The sequence below is a fragment of the Peromyscus maniculatus genome, chromosome 1, assembly GCF_049852395.1.
Source record: "Peromyscus maniculatus bairdii isolate BWxNUB_F1_BW_parent chromosome 1, HU_Pman_BW_mat_3.1, whole genome shotgun sequence".
In the NCBI taxonomy this organism is placed as follows: domain Eukaryota; kingdom Metazoa; phylum Chordata; class Mammalia; order Rodentia; family Cricetidae; genus Peromyscus; species Peromyscus maniculatus.
In genome coordinates, this window is record NC_134852.1 from 136,517,117 (window position 1) to 136,525,616 (window position 8,500).

Here is an 8,500-nt window from a genome sequence, read left to right on the forward strand (position 1 = left end):
GCACCCATGAAAACATAGGCAATAGATAACCTCACACTTGAAAATCACAAAGAAAGGAAACACACACTACCAACAACAACAACAAATCCAAAAAAAATAACAGGAATAACAATCACTAGTCAATAATATCTCTTAATATCAATGGTCTCAATTTGTCTATAAAAAGAACAGGCTAACAGAATGGATATTAAAACAGGCTCCATTCTTCTGCTGCATACAAGAAACACACCTCAACTTCAAAGACAGATATTATCTTGGAGTAGAGAGTTTGGAAAAGATTTTCCAATCAAATGGACCTAAGAAACAAGCTGGTGTAGCTATCCTAATATCTAACAAAATAGACTTCAAAGTAAAATTAATCAAAAGAGATGGAGAAGGACATTTCACGTTCATCTCAGGAAAAATCCATCAAGATGAAGTCTCAATTCTGAACATTTGTACCCCAAATACAAGAACACCCACATTTGTAAAAGAAACATTACTGAAGCTTAAATCATACATCAAACCCCACACACTAATACTGGGAGACTTCAACACCCCTCTCTTACCAATGGACAGGTCTACCAGACAGAAACTTAACAAAGAAATAAGGGAACTAAAAGAAATAAGGGAACTAACAGATGTTATGACTCAAAAGGACTTAGAAGACTTCTATAGAACATTTCACCCAAACAAAAGAATATACCATCTTCTCAGCACCTCACAAAACCTTCTCTAAAACTGACCACATACTCGGTCACAAAACAAATTTCAACAGATGCAAAAAAAAAATTGGAATAACCCCCTGTATCTTATCAGATCACCATGGCTTAAAATTAGAATTCAACAATAACACAAATTGCAGAAAGCCTACAAACTCATGGAAACTGAACAACACTCAACTGAATCACCACTGGGTCAAGGAAGAAATTAAAGACTTCATAGAATTCAATGAAAATGAACGCACAACATACCCAAACTTATGGGACACTATGAAAGCAATGCTAAGAGGAAAGTTCATAGCAGTAAATGTCCACATAAAGAATTTGGAGAAATTTCACACTAGTGACCTAACAGCACACCTGAAAGCTCTAGAACAAAAAAGATGCAAACTCACCCAGGAATAGAAGACAGGAAATAATCTGAAGGCTGAAATCAATAAAATAAAAATAAAGAGAACAATACAATGAATCAATGAAACAAAGAGTTGGTTCTTTGAGAAAGTCAACAAGATAGACAAACTCTTATCCAAACTAACTAAAAGGCAGAGAGAGAATATCCAAAGATATTAACAAAATCAGAAACAAAAAGGAGGACATAATAACAGACACTGAGGAAATCCAGAGACTCATAAGGTCATACTTCAAAAACCTGTACTCCACAAAATTGGAAAATCTAAAAGAAATGGACAATTTTCTTAATAGGTACCACATACCAAAATTAAATCAAGATCAGATAAACAATTTAAATAGACCTACAACACCTAAGGATACAGAAGCAGTCATTAAAAGTCTCCTGACCAAAAAAAAGCCCAGGGCCAGATAGTTTCAGCGCAGAATTCTACCAGAATTTCAAAGAAGAGCTAATACCAATACTCCTCATATTGTTCCACACAATAGAAACAGAAGGGATATTGCCAAACTCCTTTTATGAGGCTACAGTTGATGCAAAAAAAAAAAATGATCTACCATGATCAAGTAGGCTTCATCCCAGAGATGCAGAGATGTTCAATATATGAAAATCTGTCAAGGTAACCCACCATATAAACAAACTGAAAGAAAAAAAACACATGGTCATCTCATTAGATGCTGAAAAAGCCTTTAACAAAATCCAACATCTCTTCATGATAAAGGTCTTGGAGATATCAGGAATACAAGGGACATACCTAAACATAATAAAAGTAATATACAGCAAGCTGACAGCCAACATCAAATTAAATGGAGAGAAACTCAAAGCGATTCCACTAAAATTAGGAAAAAGACAAGGCTGTCCACTCTCTCCATATCTATTCAATACAGTACTTGAAGTTCTAGCTACAGCAATAAAACAACAAAGGGAGATCAAGGGGATACAAATTGGAAAGGAAGAAGTCAAACTTTCACTATTTGCAGATGATATGATAGTATACATAAGTGACCCCAAAAATTCTACCAGGGAACTCCTACAGCTGATAAACACCTTCAGTGATGTGGTGGGATACAAGATTAACTAAAACAAAAAAAAACCAGAAGCCCTCCTATATACAAATGATAAATGGGCTGAGAGAGAAATCAGAGAAACAACATTCTTTACAATAGCCACAAATAATATAAAATATCTTGGGATAACTCTAACCAAACAAGTGTGCCATACCAACTCCAGTGTCGTCCGTGTGACATGAACAATTATGTCAATAATAGCGGATGGGAGATATGTGTCCCACAGGACTAAGCTCCCTGGAGGTCCCTGGCAGAGTGCCCGTGTTATGCCTCCCTCTCAAAGAAGACATGCTTCACAGATCATAAGCTCCCTGGGCTATGGGTTCTGTATAACTGCTTTTCTGATAATGTTCTAATTAGTCAATGAAGCACAGCCAAAATTAATGAATACTTGGGTTGTGAACTGTGGAGGAAAGGGGAAGCTGGACATGGATCTTAATCAGATATAGCAGAATGAGCTATTTCTTAAAAATCCCAAGCCGCTAAATAAGAAAGTATAAAAGTTCAGTAACTTCTAGGGAATGAACACTCACCCATTAGGAATCCTTTAGGAATCCCAACTAAAGTGATTTATGGTAAAAAAACGTTATCTAATAGGGAGCAGATGGTGGGCCCCTCTGTTGAGGAAGTTCAGCATGGGAAACTTAAGGACTACAGCAAAACCCCTTCCCCTTACAGGCGTAAAAGTATAAGAGTCCATATCCCAGCAGGTAAAAAGGTTTTATATTAAAAGAGATATATGGTTAAAAAAAAAAAAACTAAAGAAAGACTTAGAGAGGGTCTGCAGCATCCAACTTGGCTAAGTGGGTCATGAGAACCAGAAAAGTAGGAGTGTATAATGAACTAGAAAACTGCTGAGACAAGATGAAGGACACAGCTGCAACTGCAAGAAGTCTACACAAGTCTAGGGACTGTATTAAGTTTAGAAATCACAGATTGCTCTTTGGGTCATAAAGTTTTTGTGGGTGAAGGGTCTAGCGCCGATTAATAATTGTGTGCTTGCTGTTTTTTAAATATGGTGTAACTGAATTATTGCCAAGCTCTTGTTGTTCCTTGTATGACTTGATAGTTTTCTTTTCTGTATATAAACTACAGATTTGCAGAAGTAAAATTGCAGCAAATTCAACCCACTTCTGAGTGTGTTGTCTGTCTGCCATTTGCCTTTCTGACTACCCAAGCTCTGGTTCTCCTATGGTTGTGGTACCCCTAGTGGGCCAGTTTGTGGCGTAAGTGAAAGACTGTATGAGAAGAACTTGAAGTCTTTGAAGGAAGGAATTGGAGAAGATATCAGAAAATGGAAAGATCTCTCATGTTCTTGGATAGGTAGGATTAACATAGTAAAAATGGCAATCTTACCAAAAGCAATCTACAGATTCAATACAATCCCCATCAAAATCCCAATGCAATTCTTCACAGACTTGGAAAGAACAATTTTCAACTTCATATGGGAAAAAACAAAAACAAAAAACCAGATAGCTAAAACAATCCTGTACAATAAAGGAACTTCCAAAGGCATCACCATCCTGACTTCAAGCTCTACTATAGAACTACAGTAATAAAAACAGCTTGGTATTGGCACAAAAACAGACCAGTGATCAATGGAATTGAATTGAAGACCCTGACATAAATCCACACACCTATGAACACCTGATTTTTGTCAAAGAAGCCAAAATTGTACAATGGAAAAAAGAAAGCATCTTCAACAAATGGTGCTGGCATACCTGGATGTCGACATGTAGAAGAATACAAATAGATTCATCTACTGCCCTGCACAAAACTCAAGTCCAAGTGGATCAAAGACCTCAACATAAATCCACTCACACTGAAACTTACAGAAGAGAAAGTGGGAAGTATCAGGAGACTACTTCCTGAATATAACACCGGCAGCATAGACACTGAGAGTAACAACTAATAAATGGGACCTCAGGGCTGGAGAGAAGGCTCAGAGGTTAAGAGCATTGGCTGCTCTTCCAGAGGTCCTGAGTTCAATTCCCAGCAACCACACAGTGGCTCACAAGTATCCGTAATGAGCCAGTGTTGGTAGCGCAGGCCTTTAATCCCAGCACTCAGAAGGCAGAGGCAGGCATATCTGTAGCTAGAGTTTTCCTGCCTTGCCACAGTCAAGACAAATCTTTGTCACCCGCCAGTCCCACAGCCGCTCAGATCCAACCAAGTAAACACAGAGACTTATATTGCTTACAAACTGTATGGCCGTGGCAGGCTTCTTGCTAACTGTTCTTATAGCTTAAATTAATCCATTTCTATAAATCTATACCTTGCCATGTGGCTCGTGGCTTACTGGCATCTTTTCATGCTGCTTGTCCTGGCGGTGGCTGGTAGTGACTCCTTCTGCCTTCCTGTTCTTTCTTTTCTCCTCTCTGTTAGTCCTGCCTATACTTCCTGCGCGGCCACTGGCCAATCAGTGTTTTATTTGTTGACCAATCAGAGCAATTTGACATACAGACCATCCCACAGCACTTCCCTTTTTCTTTTCTTTTTTCTTTTCTTTTTTTTTTTTAAAGAGGAAGGTTTTAACTTTTACACATCTCCAAAGCCAGATTGGTATATTTGGGAATTTGGGCATAGCTTCTCTTACTACTTCCTGCTGGAGGGGGACGCTGTATCTTATGGGAACACAAAGAAAGTTTTAGGATCATGGAGTAGTCTGTGAGGGTGTATTGTCTGAGCCAGTTGCCTTGAATCTGAGCTGGATGTTGGATCATCTGGGCCTTGATGTCATCAGAGACCTTTCAGGGGGTCTTGGCTGGTCAAACCTGATGTATCTTAATCTGGAACAAATCCATAGCCTCTGGCTTTTTTGTGGGAACAAAAGCAAAGCCTCCTTTCCAAAGCAACATATCCTTACATTCAAATTTTGAAGTCAAGGTACCTTTTAAATATACATTTTGGCACAACTCAACAGCTTTTGCAATCAAATGTTTTTCTTTAGTTACAATAATCCAGATTCTCTGTGTGGTAGCCATCTTTACGTGGCTTATTTTTTATGTTACCTTGAGCCTATTGCTTTAAACTGCAGCATTCCAAGACTGAACCAGCTCTGTGGCTGCTGGCTCCGCCCACTTCAGCTTCCCAACATGGCAGTGGTATGTTTTCCGCCAGCTCTGGGAGCCATCTTGCGTCTATACTTTTATCAAAGCAGTGTGTAGCCTAGAAACCTCTTTTTGTTTTGTACTAGCAAAGGCAAAATCCACCACGTAGCTTAATGTGCCACTTGCAGAGGCCTCATTCCCACCAAACTGCAGGTCGAGCGCACAAGCCAGAAACCCACCATAGTAGCTCAAGCAAAGGCTGCTACTAACTTGAGAGAAACAACTAGGAACTGTTTTTAGCTCCGTTTTAGAATCTTTTTACTCAGGTTTTAGGTGGAGACTCTTGCCAACACGTTGGGCGCCATTTGTACCTAGAGTTTTCCTGCCTTGCCCACAGTCAGGACAAATCTTTGTCACCTGCCAGTCCCACAGCCGCTCAGACCCAACCAAGTAAACACAGAGACTTATATTGCTTACAACTGTATGGCCATGGCAGGCTTCTTGCTAACTGTTCTTATAGCTTAAATTAATCCATTTCTATAAATCTATACCTTGCCAAGTGGCTCGTGGCTTGCCAGCATCTTCACATGCTGTTTGTCATGGCAGCGGCTGGCAGTGACTCCCTCCACCTTCCTGTTCTTTCTTTTTTCCTCTCTGTTAGTCCTGCCTATACTTTCTGCCTGGCCACTGGCCAATCAGTGTTTTATTTATTGACCAATCAGAGCAATTTGACATACAGACCATCCCACAGCACGTATCTCTGTGAGTTCAAGGCCAGCCTGGGCTACAGAGTGAGTTCCAGGACAGGCTCCAAAGCTCCACAGAGAAAACCCTGTCTCGAAAAGAAAAAAAAAAAAAAAAAAAAAAAAATCCGTGATGAAATCTGGTGCCCTCTTCTGGCCTGCAGGCATACAGGCAGGAAGAACACTGTATACATAATAAATAAATAAATAAATAAATAAATAAATAAATAAATAAATCTTAAAAAAAGTAATAATAAGGGCTGGAGAGATGGCTCAGAGATTAAGAGCACTGACTGCTCTTCCAGAGGTCCTGAGTTCAATTCCCAGCAACCACATGGTGGCTCACAACCATCTGTAATGAGATCTGGCACCTTCTTCTGTATACATAATAAATAAATCTTAAAATAATAACAATAATAATAAATTAAGTGGGACCTACTGAAACTGAGAAGCTTCTGTAAGGCAAAGGACACTGTCAATAAGACAAAACGGCAGCCTACAGAATGGGAAAAGATCTTCACCAACCCCACATCTGACAGAGGACTGATATCCAAAGTATATAAACAACTCAAGAAACTAGACATCAAAATACCTAACAATCCAATTATAAAATGGGGTACAGATCTAAACAGAGACTTCTCAACAGAGGAATCTCAAATGGCTAAAAGGCACTTAAGGAATTACTCAACATCTTTAGTCATCAGGGAAATGCAAAATAAAATGACTCTGAGATACCATCTTACACCTGTCAGAATGGCTAAGATCAAAAACACTGATGACACTTTATGTTGGAGAGGATGCAGAGTACGAACACTCCTCCACTGCTGGTGGGAGTGTAAACTTTCACAGCCCCTCTGGATGTATGGCAGTTTCTCAGAAAACTAGGAATCAATCTACCTCAAGACCCATGATACCACTATTGGGCATATACCCAAGGGATGCTCAATCATACCACAAGGGCACTTGCTCAACTGTTCATAGCCAGAACCTGGAAACAACCTAGATGTCCCTCAACAGAATAATGGATGAAGAAAATGTGGTAAATCACAATGGAGTATCACTCAGTGGTTAAAGAAAAAAAAAATGACATAATGAAATCTGCAGGCAAATGGATGGAATTAGAATAAATCATCTTGAGTGAGGTAACCCAGACCCAGAAAGACAAACATGTTATGCACTCACTCATAAGTGGGTAGTAGATGTAAAGCAAGGATAACCAGGCTACAATCCACAGCCCTAGAGAAACTAGGTAACAAGGAGGACTCTAAGAAGGACCCATGGATCAGCCTGGGAAAGTGAAATAGATGAGATCTCCTGGATAAACTGAGGCAGGGATAGGGGTAGGGGGAAAAGGATCATGAGGGATCAAGATGGTCAAGTTGGGGAAGGGATGGAGAGGGAGAGCAACTTAACAGACATCTTGATAGAGGAGGCCATTATGGGGTCAGGGAGAAACCTGGTGCCGGGGAAAATTCCAGGAATCCACAAGGATGACCTCAGCTAAGACTCCTAGCAATAGCGGAGAGGGTACCTTCTGTAATCAGATTGGTGACTACCCTAATTGTCATCATAGAACCTTCATCCAGTAACTGATGGAAGCAGATGCAGAGATCCACCACCAAGCACTGGGCCGAGCTCCAGGGGTCTGTTGAAGAGAGAAAGGAAGGATTGTAGGAGCCAGGGTGTCAAGATCAAGATAGGGAATCCCAGAGAAGGCTGACAAAAGCTCATGGGAGTTCACTGACTCTAGGGAGCCTGCATAGGACCAACTTAAGTCCTCTGCATGTAATGCAGTTGTGTAGCTTGGTCTGTTTGTGGCCCCTAGCAGTGGGGACCAGGGTCCGTTCCTGGCATACGACCTGGCTTTTTGGAACCTATTCCCTATGGTGGGATGCCTGGCACAGTCTTGATGCTGAGGAGCGGGGAGGTGCTTAGTCCTGCCTCAACTTGATTTGCTATGCTGTTATTGACCCCCATGGGAGGCCTTATCCTTTCTGAGAAGTGAAGGGGGGGTAGAAAGGAGGAGGGGGGTAAGGAACAGGAGGATAGGAAGGAGGGGAAACTGGTCGGTAAGTAAAAATAAAACTTAAAAACTTAATAATAAAAAAACAATATTACAGATCTTGAGAGAGAAAAAGTACACTGGCGTTAGTTTACAGGACTTCCAAGGAGGTCACAAAGAATCAAGGACTTCCAAGTTCAAGCAAGCGTCCTTTAAAGAAAACCGGTTTGGAGGCAGGGGAATCCAGTCTCTGCACTTGTTTGAATTGCTGTGACCCTCCCAAGCGAGAGGTCGTACATAATGAGAGATTGACCTAGACCCAGGCTGAAGAGGAAAAGATTTACAGCTCTGGGAGTGGAGAAGGGGATTTGCAGGAAGCCGTATGGAAATGGGGGTGGAGACACGCAGGTCTCGCACCTCTCCCCTGACTGCGCCAGGCTTCAGAACGCCGACCCAGCCCTGGCCGGCGGGGCGGAGGTGCTGGGAGGGCTGGGCAGCGCTTGGCTGTAACGCGAGCCGGGCTGCGGC